The sequence below is a fragment of the Corvus cornix genome, chromosome 1A, assembly GCF_000738735.6.
Source record: "Corvus cornix cornix isolate S_Up_H32 chromosome 1A, ASM73873v5, whole genome shotgun sequence".
Classification (NCBI taxonomy): Eukaryota; Metazoa; Chordata; class Aves; order Passeriformes; family Corvidae; genus Corvus; species Corvus cornix.
Window position 1 is genome coordinate 41,190,896 of NC_047057.1, and position 14,136 is coordinate 41,205,031.

Below are 14,136 nucleotides of genomic sequence, written 5' to 3' on the forward strand. Positions count from 1 at the left end.
AGTGATTGAACATCCACCGTAGTTGTCTGTCTGTGGTCTGATTTTTAGACAGGAGGAAGCAAGCTGTGCCAAGAGTGCTAGGGGGTCATTATAACTCAAGCCCAAGGCAGATCCACTTGTGGGAGAACCTAAATCTGTGTTTCAGCCAGGTGAGGTCATCTTTCATTTACTGCCTGGTCTGTGTGGGGCCCAACTGAGGTTACCCCTCTGGATATGCAGATTGCATGTGATTGGAAAACTGTTAAGAGACATACTGTTTGAAAGTCAGAACAGTAAACTTACTGAGGGGGGTGACTGAGGTCTTGCTATTTAAGGGCCTATTCCCTTCTGAGCTTTTGTGATGAACGGAGATAACCATCTGTGCTCAATTGCTAGTTATGGTTTTGTAACATCAGCATCTGTTGATAAAGAAAATAAGGGAATGTGTGCCTGCAATAGCTGAAGCCTCATTTACCACATCAGAATTCACTTTCTAATTGTTCAGTTTTATTTTAGTCAGAGTACAGATGTTGTCACTCCTTCTGCCATCAGAAACTATCGAGACTACGGCATCCTTAGAATGGTGTAATTGTTAGATTTTTGTGCTTGGCAACTTTTTTTTCCCCATTATATCCTGGATATTTATAAACAAATTAAAAGTATAAGTTTTGTCCTTCATGTCTCAAATAAATTAAAGAAAAAATGTTTTCTAAAAAGTTGTTTTTCTGTTTAACCACATCCTCTCAATCTAAAATGATAGTTTTAGACAAGAGAGAGATGAAAGTTAAATCTCCTGCAAGATCACAGAACATGTTTGTTTTGTGCCAGGTGTAAAATATTAGTTCAGAATGTCTGCCTGTATGCTGCTGAGAATTGTTGACAAACTTTAATACAGCAGCACATGATGTATTAAATCACAAAAAATCCGTTTCACTCAAGAATGGCTCATAACCACACACCTGTACTAAACACAATGTGCACCACTGATACAATGTAACTATTGGACACAAAGTGGTGTATTTCAGACTAAAAATCCCTGTTAGGTTTGCAGTGAACATTGTGGACAATTTAACAGAGTATGGTAGGATATATTCTCAGTGCCTGAAGTATCTTCTGTTTAGGGAACCTCTTTGCCACTGAAACTGCAACAGATCACTTGCATGACTGACGAGAGTCAGCCTGGATCTTCTGGGCTTGCTGGTTGGGGCTCACATCCAGCCGTGTCACACCAGAGATGGTTACACAGAGTCTGATTCCGTTGTCTCTGTATTGTGCTTCCAGGAGCCACAGTAACTGAAATACTATATGAAAAGGCCTGAACTGGCTTGTATTGACTTGTTAGCTAGAGATCCACATGGCAGGTGAGCATCTGTATTTCTTCAGAGCCCAAGCAGTCATCAAAATATTGTACTCACACTTGTGCAATGCTGTCTGTAAGCACCTGTACCCCTGTGGGCAGTCTACACAGCACAGCGAGTCTGAAACTGAATAAACCATCAATGGATTACTGATTTATTTAAAAAGCTTTCTAATAGGAGATAGGAATAAATTTTACATTTTACATCAATCATAATCTCACTCTCTCTACAGCAAAGACACTTCCCATCACTTTTCTTTGACAAAACAAACACAAACTAAAGAATAAATTGAATAACTTCATAAATTGAATAACTTCAGTAAAAAGACCAGAGACTAGTCCTTAATTATATATTAACTATACAATGAATGATATACTATGGAGATTTTGGAGGGGTTAATTTCCACAGTGCTTGAAGACGAGGTAAAATAGACACGGTAACTATGAAGAAAAAGATAAATGTGAGAAGAATATCCTTGTAAAGGCATTAGCAAAGGAAACCAATGAAGTAGCAACCTAAAATATTATTTCATTAGAGGACTAGTGTAAGCAACAAAAATACAGGATAATTTAGAGCACAACAAGAAAATGCATTTTTTATATTATGGCTGGGGTAGAGTCCTGTGACACTCATTGATGAAAACAAATATTTAAAAATATAATTTGGTCAGTGTTAGAAATGAAAATGTATTGAGATTTCTGTCTCAAAACAGGAGTTTAAAGGGAAGACTTCAAGTAAAAGAGATGAATATATTAGGTAATTTTAGCAGACTTTTCACCTTCGGATCTCTGTTTCAAATTATGAGCAAAAAAAAAATCATTACAATCTGAAGCTTGAAATAAATTTGCTTTTCTTAGTCCACCTGTTCCGAGTGAACATTTTTCCACATCACACTTATTATTTTTAACAGAGAAGATCAAACTGACTTTGTTCCTGGATTAGTTTTTTACTCAGGAAATTTTTCCTCTAGGACAGGATGTACGTTACCTCTATGAATAGAACTCCTCACTTGTGAGTTATCATTAAATATGATCTTACCAAAAAAAATTGGAAAAACTGGAGCATTGCAATGAAAGTCCGAAAGGAATAGGACTCAACGCAGTTCAGTTTAACACAAGGTAAAGACTTATAGACGAGAATAAAATTGGTTTCAGGAGCATCTGTGCAAACAGTAGGATAGCTGAAAATAAGGACAAAGAAGATCATAGACACCTTGAGGAAATTTTCTACTTTCAAAAATGCCACAGAAAAATGAACTTCCCTTGCAGTGGTATACAGAATTGCAGTAGTTTGGAACATTATAATGGTTTCCATCTCTTCTGTATCCTCAGTTTGTTTTTATCTGGAGGTCAGTAACATTTTAACTTAATGCAACCCTTCCTTCTGCCCCAGTTTAAGGTCTAATGATAATGTTAATTATCATTCGGTTAATGTACCGAAAAATAACCTAAACCACGGGTGTGGCATTGCTGCTTGGATATGCACGGACTGTCAAAAAAATTTGCTCAACTGAAGTATTTCACTCACTAAAGCAACAGGTGAAAACTTTGTGTCACCTTTAACTTCTTTTTTGACAGTATTTTTTATATTTTAGCCCCACATATTCTTGCAAAAGATTCATGTAGCATTACCAAAGAAGGGCAATGATGCTGGTGAACTGTCTGGAGCACAAGTCTTATGAGGAGCAGCTGAAGGAACTGGGGTTGTTTAGCCTGGAGAAATAGAGGCTCAGGGGAGACTTTATTGCTCTCTACAACTCCCTGAAGGAAGGCTGCAACTGAGTGGCATTGATCTATTCTCCCAGGTAACCAGAGACAGGACAAGAGGAAATGGGCTCAAGGTGTGTGAGGGAAAGATTAGATTGGATATTAGGAAGCATTTTTTCACTGAAACAGTGGTCAGGCATTGAAATAGGCTGCACTGGGAAGTAGTGGAATCATTATCCCAGTAAGTGTTCGAAAGGCAAGTGGATGTGGCACTTAGGAAAATAGTTTAGCAGTGAACATGGTGGTGCCAGGTAATGATTGGACACCTCAGTGATCTTAGAGGTCTTTTTCAAGCTTCACAAGTCTATGATTCTCTGTTTTAAGCTCATATATCCTTTTAATGCCTAGAAAGGTTTGATGTTCTAAAAAGATTGCTGCATAGTCAGAAACAGAAGTTACATATCTCATTTTAATGTAAGGTAACAGTTAAAGAAATACATTTAAATTTGAGTAAGAAGGGAGTTAAGCTATAAAACCCAAAAGAATTTAAATTAATTGAAAGGATAGTCCTGGGACGCAAATAGGAATTTGAATAGGAGTAAATCAAACAAAATCAAAGGAGCATCAGAGAATTCACAATGAAACTGGAAGGGCATTGAGGAATAATTGTTCTGACTCCTATATACACACCCATAATATACAGAATTTTCAAAACACAATTCAAGAATCTTTAGACATGGTTATTTACAGGATGACCACAATAAGTCTTTCCTCCACACACAATGTTTTTCATGCTAAAATATCCCTAGCTTGTATGTCTTCAATAAATATTTCCATAGTACCTATGTTTGATGGCATAGATCAAATGATATTTTATCTCTTGTGCTAAATAAATGCTTTCATGTCCCTTAAACTAGGTTTCTGGTGAAAGCATGCTACTCTGCATTTCAGTATATATGTATTCTTAAACCAGCACTGGACTACCATTCCTTGTCAGGTCTAAATCTCTGCACCAAGGGGCAGCTGCAGTGCTGTGTTCTGAGAGTGTGACCTTGCACTGTCTCCTCAGTATGCCTCCTCTCTGAAGTGCAAATGTAACCATAGCTCCACCGAGGCATAGTGACATTGTAATGAGCACAGCTGAGAACAGCCCTGCACAGAACTCTCCAAGGCAAGGCCAAACCTTTTGCTTTCATTTGTGAGGCAGAGACACATCTGAACAGTTTTGACTGATTTTCTGTACAGAAGAAACCATACCAAGAACCGAATGCCAGAAATCCATCTAACAAGACCTTCAGCTACAATCTAAGAATAATTAGTGTATATTCCAACATCTTCAGGAATTCAAGCTACTTGCAAGAATATGCTGTCTTCTTTAAAACAGGGAATAGCAGCATTAGAAACATGTACCCAGCTGCAGAAACATCACAGGCTCAGTCTTTTATCCAAGGGATTGCAGTGCCACAGCTACTCAGCCGCATTTAAAGGACTTGTAAACACCACCCACAAATACACATAATCATAGAAATGCATGTTGAGAAAATGGAGAAGAGATTCTTAATAGAAATAAAAGATTCAAATGGATAGTGAGAAGGCTTCAAAATAAAAGAAACAAATTTTTTAAGAATTGTGGTTTTGATACATCCTGAGATTAAGATCTCTTGTCTCTGATGAGGGCAAGGGTGGAGGTATTAAACAAAATACATGAAGAAAAAACCTAAAGAAATTAGACTGGGATTGTGGCCCAAATTTGAAAATTAGGATCTTAGTGAGAATACAGAAATGCTAATACTCACCTCTGCTTCTCATTCTATAGAATTACCCATTTCTAATAACCAACTCTATAAAACAGTCTGTAAATAAGAGGTTCTGAGATAAAAGGGGCTTGGATTTTTTTGAAGCTCGAGCATGGGCTATTGAATTTGTGTCAGCATATGAACATGTAGACTTGGCTGAAAATTTATAATGTCACAAAATGTGTTCTCTGAGGATACTTTAAACATCTGAAAAGTGACAGAGGACACAGTGCAGTGCCCTTCTGCATTATTTGCCACAACCCAAGGTCTAAACCTGACCTCAGTTTGGGCTTATGAGCTATTTTAAATTGTCCAGCAACCTTGGACAGGTTGAGAAATACTTTCCTTCATAGCATTCTGAAAATTCCTGCTTCTTCTCTTGCCTTCCTCCATCCTCCTTTTAAATACATTTATAGAATTTTCAGATTTGGTTTTGTTCCAAGAAATAAGAATATGAGTATTGACCAAAAAAGGCCAATAATTTATTATGAATCATAGTTATTATAACTATCTTCTCTCATTTAGTCATTTGGTAATTAATTGTAATTCAATTTATTAATTAAATTGTAAGAAAATGTTTCTCAAATAGTTTTTATAAATACTGTTCAAAAACCTAAGGTGCGATTCTGCAGAATTGCTTGTTTATATCATCAATTGTTGTTCCTATCCTGAAATTTGTGTTTTTATTTGTGTTTAATGTTTTGAATAGAAAATTGCTTAAGAAAAGGACTAGTATAAACACTTCCATCTAAATTAAACTTTCAGGCTTAACTAAAACTCATATGCCAATATCTAGTCATGAGTGTTAAGGCTAAAATCTATAGGCAAAAGTGGATTTCTTACAGCTTCTTATGAATACAAGTGCATGATTTTAGTTTTACTAAAAGCAACCAAAATGTTACTGGGGGTAACTCTGAATTAAGCTTCTTTTAATTATTACTACAGCTAGGGTAGAAAAGACAGCTTTTGGATTTGTGATGCTTCAGTGAGAATTTACAAATTTTAAATTTATAATAGGATAAGGCTGAAAAAATAGTTTTTCCCTGGAAAAAAAGGTGGAAACTAATAATTCCTGCTTCACTGTATTTTCCTTTGAACATTTTTTTTCTTTTTAATGAGAAGCCAAAAAAGTACAAAAGGTGTTTTAATAAAATTCCACAAACTTTGCAAAGTTTAGTTAAAATTATTTTAGCTATCAGTAGTACAAGTATGCCTAAGGTGGAGGAATATGTGTAGTTACTACATTACTATAGCACTATCTTACTACTGTAGCTAGTTAAAGATGCATGTCCTAGACATTGATGAGAAAGTTTTAGTCTGGAGATGATGACATGGTTTAACTCAAAGAAAAACAGCTTCAAACACATTTCAACACAGGCAGATCTGAAAATTAAGTATGTGCTTACAAGACACCTTAAGCAGGGCCCGGGCTTTTTATATGGTGCTTGCCCTAGTCTTCATCTTTTTAATTTCCTCAGAAATATGACATGCCCACAAAAAATATTTTTGTAGAGCATTGATACGTATCATCAACAGCCACAAAGCAAAATATACTTGCAAATGAAAATGATGAAAGAAAAATTATACTCTTCTATATGATTTGCCCTGGGACGTGTTTATAGGATTCTGGAATTCAGACTTCTATCACACTACATTTTGGCGAGGCTGAGGAGCAACACGAATATTAAGAGTATTATTTTCAAGTATGATTTTACACCCCTTTTCTTTTCAGTAATACATATAGGCCCAGATGAAGGCCTGTGTTTATGCCCATTGGTGTGTGGACACTATGATAACGGGTGCCACAGCATCTAATAGTTTGACAGACATATAAAGGATTGAGATAATAAATATCCAGACTGTGAGGTATGCACAGGGAAAGCATGCTGACATAATAGGATTGTTAAAGTAAGAACTTGGGGCTTTAAGGTTGTTACAGTGCCAAAAGAATAACATAGGGCCTTTGAAGATGACAAAGCCCTTTCTGGAGTTTGCACTCCTAAATACCACGGCTCTGCAAACAGTTGGAGTTAGGTGTTTATATAGGTAATATGAATATGAAAGCCTTTGGATAAGGCACCTGAGGAAGTGCTGCACTCTTAAACTATAACAGCTCGTGCCTTCCTCTCATTTTATCTGCAACGCATTTCCTAGCAGTTAGCAATTTTTTGAGAAAAAAACCCAAATAACCAAAAACCAACAAAATACAACTATTCTGGTATTATATTTTGATGGGAAAATAATACATAAAACATATTGGTGTCAATACTCTTAATATGGATATTCACCATAATTCAAAAATGTAATCTGGTAATCTAAATATTGAATCTTGCCTTTTGTTAGGTCTAAAATCCACATTTGAAGTAATCAGATACCTAGCCAGTATACTTCTCTAATTCTCTAATACAGGGTGTAAACGAATTAATCCCAAACTCATTCTGCCTGCAATGAGATAATTTAGGGTAAATGTCAACTGCAACTTCAGGGTGAAATAAGATTTTGATAGCAAGCAGTATATTCTACTTTATTTGCCTCAAGACACTGATTTTATATCAATCTTTCTTTGCATTAAACTTTCTCGTCTACTATATTTCTGTCTACTATATTGTCTACCACTATAATTTGCCAGCACATCAGACACCTTCTTGTCTTCAGTGTAGCAAATAGACATATAAACAAGCCTCCCTCCTTCCAAAAAAAAAAAAAAAACAAATAAAACAAATCTTTTTTTTAATGGTTTCTCTGGTTTAAAGGGAAGAAATGTACGACAGCTGGAACAGAATTGCGACTTCTTCCTCAAAATTCTACAGCAGTCATTATATTTACTAACCTAAACCTGAAAAATCTATGTGAAGACTGAAAACATATTTGCATCTGACAGCAATCTTTGTTAAATAGTTGTTCTCCTTTTTCTTTCCCCAATCAGAGAGCAAGTTATAATCATTGTGCAACATCTATGATCATTGTGCAACAAATTTTTTTCTTTTTTTTTCTGGAACACCAAATAATTAAATATTTGTAACAAAATTATAACTAAAGGTGAGAGATGGAGTTATGCCCACTACAGATTGCTGAAGAGATTGCATAAATTAAGCAATATGGACTTCTGGATGGGGGTTTCACTCCTAGACTGAGTATTGTAAGTATTTGGAAAAGAATCAAAAAAGATGTTTAGTCTGTGTCTGCTTTGAATGCAAGGTTTAGTCCAACAGGAATGCTTTGAAACAGTTTTGTGATTGGATGAGATGGAAAAGAGAACACATAATTAGTGGAACAAACACATAATTTATGGAAGACAGAGAGAATTTATGAGGAAACGGCATGTACAAATGAGATATCCAGCAGCAAAAGGGATCAGGGAGTGATGAAGTTCTGCCAGATATGGTAGCAGGTAAAGTTAATTATTTTTAAATAGTCAGCACATATATATGCTAAAAAAATAATGAGTAATCTACATACCTGAGGTTTTAGTTTAGCAGTCCTCAGTAACATACTTAATCTATGTTAATCTCATTTTCTTAGTCAAATGCCTCAGGCTTTCACTTAATCCAAAATTCCAGTTAATCTAAAAGACCACGAAGATAGCATCAGGGTGGGAAAAGCTTGGCAGGGATCTAGTTTAACATGATATGAGCTGCATACATTAGTGAGTCAGCGGCAAACTTACCAGCTAGATAAAACATGTAATACTGACAGGTAGACAAATGGAAAATGAGTCGTGGATCTCCTCGTTAGTGCATTATCACAAATTACTGACTTAGCTCAGAAAATGGCCAAATCATTTTGAAAATCAGAGGAATAGAGTAGCTTCCTTGACATTTTTATAGACTAAGGGAGACGTGTTAGAAAATACCCTCATCACACACACCCAATCACACCCCCCATTTAACAGTTTTTAATGCAGATGTAGGGTATATTGTAATTATTGGAAGGAAAAGAAGATAGGAAAATCTTCAGAACAGTTGCCTAGAGAAAGGCCGAAGGAAGATGAAGTTTGGGGAGGAAATAGACTGTGCTCTGCATAGGGGCCATGGTGAAAGAGTATCTGAAAATGAGTGTGATAGAAGAGGAATAGAGGAACAATTAATTTTGCAGTACAACCTCAACCAGATAGTAAAAAGACTACATTACATACTACTGTAACAAATATATAAAATCCATGTAATAAAAAATGTAGTATATGAAGTAAAAGCTTCAGTATAACTATCAGTATAAATATATATCAGTAAAACTTCGGTATGTAACTGTCATCTTTCTCATATCCCACCCCTTGAAATTGTTCTACCTGGTTTGGATTGACAGGTTTGGACCAAAAACATCTAATGGAGAGAAACCTGTGAGTGTCATCTTTCCCTCTTTCCTCCTTACTCCTCCTGCCTGCTCATCTTAGATGATGTGGACCTACAGCATCCCTAGGCTAGAAAAACTCCTTTGTAGATGATGTCAAAGTAGGATTTCTAGTAAAACTACTTTGGGGAAATTGTCCCATCTGTAACCTGGAAGTCTATCTAAACCTTCAAGAAAAGATGGGATCTTACCTGCAGCTTTACAACAATCAGCACTTGAGATTCAGCAGAAGCTGTTTGACAAGTACAGATAAAGAGGTAAAAGACAGACAGGGTCATCTTTCCTCTGCCTTTGTAACCACCTCGAAGAGGTAATTAAGGGTGTTACTGTGCTTATAGTGCTTTTGTAAATGAGATGTGTGAGAGCTGCTGTACTTTATTCTACTGTTCCTCTTGACTTGGTGAGGAGAATTGACTTGATCTAGCATGTAAGTATAAATGCTTTGATGTGTGAGACACACAGAAGGGGAGTTGGGGGATTTATTTGTTTTTAACCAATATAGTGCCAGACAAATAGCAAATTGCAGCTGTTCTGGACAATAGAAAGACATTTTGGGTTGAGCATTTACAGCCTTGCTTTTACATGTAATCTGTTTCCTGCAGGAATAATGGCAGGGGTTTGCTAGGCCCAGTTTTCCTTGGCAGTGATGGCTGCGGCAAGAGTGCGCCATGACTGTGACTACTGGCCTTGGCTGGAAGGAAGTCAAGAAGTGATATAGTTGTTGCTGTGTGGGAGTGTTGCCTGGCTGGAGCTGAGCTTTCAGGGAATAAAGCTTGGAGACCTGCCAATTAAAGAGCCTTTTCTTCATGCTGACTGCGGATAACACTGGCAGGGAGAAGCAGGGTAGGACATCTGCCAAAGCAGGGGATGCCAAAGGGTGCTGACTCACACAGCCTTATTCTTATCCTTGTCCCGTCCTGAAAATCTGTCCTTTGGTGTGAAGGAGTCATCACAGCAAGACCCTCACCAGAACTCCCATTGGGTGACAGACACTGGAAGCTGTGGCCAGGAAGAAGTATGGAAGAATGATCTGTCAAATATTTTATCAATCTCAGATTCAAAAAACTATGCTGGAACAAGAGTCATAACTTTCCTCTTTTCCTGCCAGGATTCTCATGTTAGAATATAAGCACATATTTACATGATATTAACAGATACATACTTAATATTAACAGAATATCTAGACCATGGTATTCTGGCAGAAATAGTAATTCATCTAAATGTTGTGACAACACACTGGGTAAACTGACTGGTTTGTACAGACAGCCTTTATTTCAAACTCAGATTTCCTCAGGTCCCATTTTACCTGGTAGTGGTATTCTGCTCACCAAAGTCCTGACCCAGTGGTGTGAAACCCTCCAAGCAGCAAAACACTGTTTTCTCTCCTAGTGTATCCTGTTTGGAAATATGGGATCTTCTGCTTGCAAGGTAATCCATCTGTATTTACAACTTCTTTCTCTTCATGATAGATAGGAATGGCAAAACTCAGAGGAATTATGAAAGAGGCACTTCAGAAAATGTGAGACTGGGGACTGTATAGCAGTTCCAGTGAAGGGTGAGGTTATTCTGGGGCTTGGTTGGGTGGGAGAGGTTAGGATGACTTCCTTGAGCAAGGTAGGAGGAGAACCACCTATCGCAGTATTCATCTACATCACCTCAGGACCACTGCACAGATTAAAATTTTTTAATTGTTGCAATTTGGGGAATAAAACTCATTTTCATACTCCAGAAGATTGACTATTACTCCTGACAAGATTCCAGACACTGGTCATTTCCACACCTTCGTGGGCCTAGTCTGTGTTCCTTTATTTAATCTATCTCAACGAGCTACATAGCACTGGATAAAATTAAGCAATTAATTTTGAAAAACATTTTTCAGATTATGTGTTTCACTTCATCAACTGCAATATAATAATCCATTATTTTTCCTCTTGTATATAATGCCACAGGAATGCTCTCTTGCCTAGATAAATGGTTGCATTTGCATAATTGCAGTTTGAAAATGGGGCCTCGTGAGAGTTTTAGAAGAGGAATATGATGCAAAAGTAGATATCATCACATTTTTCAGTATTTTGGATATTAATTTCAGATACATTAATTTCTTCTAATAATTGGTGCTTAGTTAAAGTCCTTTTTTAATATTCGTTACTTATAATTCATCATGCATTACCAGGAAGCTCTGTCCTATCTTCTAAGAAAAGTTTACTATCTGAAATGCTTCAATGATCTTCTACTTTTTGTCAATTAAATTCAAATTTGAAATTATTTTTATCTCTTCCCAGTGTCACAATTTAACTCTGATTTAGCTAATTGACTAAGCCTGAAAATCAGGCTTTTAGATAAAAGTGACTTTTATTGTCTCTGAAACTAGCAAAAATATTTAATAATTCTTTAAGACTATTATATCTTCTTTGTTTTAGGAATAATGTACTGATAATGAAAAGTGTTCCGTTCAATTACAAAAGAAAATGGAAATTAATTATTCAAGGAACATGAAAGGTTTCAAAAATTTTTAAGGATATATTGCTTTCTGCTAGATTTTTTTGCTAATGCCTGTTTGCTTGTACAATTTTAATTGCAAGTGTAGAATGTAATGTTTCTCAGAGGAAACCGTAACCTTAACCAGAAAATGGTCAGAAGAGTGCTTTTTAAAACAATCACTTTTATTATTACCACATACAGAGATCAATAAAACTTTAGATCATATTGCTTTTAACTTCATCCAGGCTAGTTCAGTCATCCAGAAGACAAAAGGCTCAGTAAGAGAGCACAAGCTCAGCCCATGGAACTTCCACTACCTTGAACACAGCATTTTTTCTAGTTAAAGTTTTCCACAAACAGTAAAATCTCTATCTACTATGTCCATATGCTAGAAATAAACAAAGTTCTAGCAAAAACTGTAAACATGCAATGAAGCCACCATTATTTTTGTGGCTTTTTATGTGGCATACTGACATCAGTTAACATTCTTTGTATCAAGTTACTTTTCATTTCTGAAAGCATTTTTTGAAACACATGTATTTACACTTATGTCTTATGACATGGAAGAAGAAAGGATTCATAATGAAAGTTAGAATGATGATTACTTAGAAACACGACCAACTCTTTTGTCACGTGAGGCTTTCTGATTTTCTTTGTGTGATGGTAGAAAATTAGTCAGCTGAAAGGTTCCATTCTCTTCTCTTCCTTGAAGAAGGAAACCATAGTGGTTTTCAGGGTGTACATTTACTACTGCATTTATCTTGTGCAGGATATAGGAATCTTAGGTTATCTAGTCACTTCCATTTGCAACATTATAGCATTGTATTAGTCCCTTTGCACAGACATACAAGTCCACTGTGGTGTGCAAGGCTTCCTGGATTTGACACTTAGTCTTTGGAGAGAATATCTCAAAAATTTTAATGCCTCACTAAACAAAGCATTCATGAGCTGGTGCACAAAGACATTGAGTGGTAGCAGGTCTGTTCTTCCCAGACTAATAAAGGGATTTGGATCATTGCTGCTTATATCTCAGGCACTCTCAGCTCTGAATATGTAGATTAAAAGTTGCATCCTCTGGGAAATAGCTCTTTGAGTCTGATTTGTATATGGAATTAGTGTGTTAATTGATTAAAGGTTAATCTCCATGAAAACTAAGAGCTAGAGCAACACCGACAGGCAGAAAACACAGAAATGTTACTTTGAACTGGAGATTTATGCGGCAATGGCAAATGGAATTTACCAGCAGAAGTTAGGAGTAACTACCTTTGAAACAGAAGTCAGCTCATGGAGAAGAGGTTTTCTGATCTGAAGGAGGGTCACCAGCAGCACAACAACTACCAGTAATCCTCTGTTTGCCCACATAATTCTATGTTAAGTTTCAGTTTTTAATTTTTGCAAAAGCTTCACATGAAAGACCTATTTTGAAAATTTTCAAAATTTGCTACAGAGGATTGCATAACAGCAGTCTGACAAAAAGAATCTTTTTGTAACCGTTAAGCAAGAAAATGCTGTAACATCATTTTAAATGCAGTTTTGAGACATAACCAATCTCCCTCATGCCTCAGCAAGGAAATGAAACCATGATCTTTAAGCATCTGGCAGACTCCAGTTGCATTAACAATCATAAGACAGTACTGATGTGCTCTACACATGTGAAGGAAATCTAAATACTTTGAAGCAAAGCGAGGTGTATAAACATTACTTAACATGCCCTAGACAGCTAAATATGGCCATTTCACAATGACTGGTGTCAAGAAACTGCTGACTGCAACCCTAGTCCATATAATCAGAAAATGCTGGAATAAAATCAGACACCGGGGAGTGGAGAGTGATTTTCTGTGTCTATGATTACCTTAGAAGGTGATTTAATTTAAAAAATGGGAGAATTTTTTAATTAAAAGAAACAATAGAAAGTATGAGAAGTATCATACATTAACCAAATCAGTGAAGGCTGATCATTATATAATGCTTAGAAACAGTATTAGCAAGCTAGACTTTCATCTTCCATTACAGTTCACCTCCTTGAAAGACAGAGATGATGAAACTAGAGCATGTGCTTTATATCTTATTAAGGAAAAAAAAGACTCATCTCTTCTTTTGCTACAAGACCAAGGCCATGGTTTAATATATCAATTATCTTGCATAATACTCTCCTGCGTATCATTTTAAATTCAAATTTGCTAGTACATACTGGTCAAAGAGAAGTATGTTTCACAACATATTTTATTTTATATATATATATTAAAAAAAATCTGTTCAAAAACACAATTGCAACAAAACCATCTATGAATATTGTTAGATATTGTTTCAGTATCATTTTAGTCAAGTCAGTTCCCGAAGTGCTAATCTACATGGAGTGTAAGACAAGAAAATTTTTCATTTTTCAGGGCATGAAAAAGATGCATCAGGTAGGGCGAAAAGCTGTTTAGATTAGGACAAAAGGAAGATGAGTCATGTCAAGAGGCAATG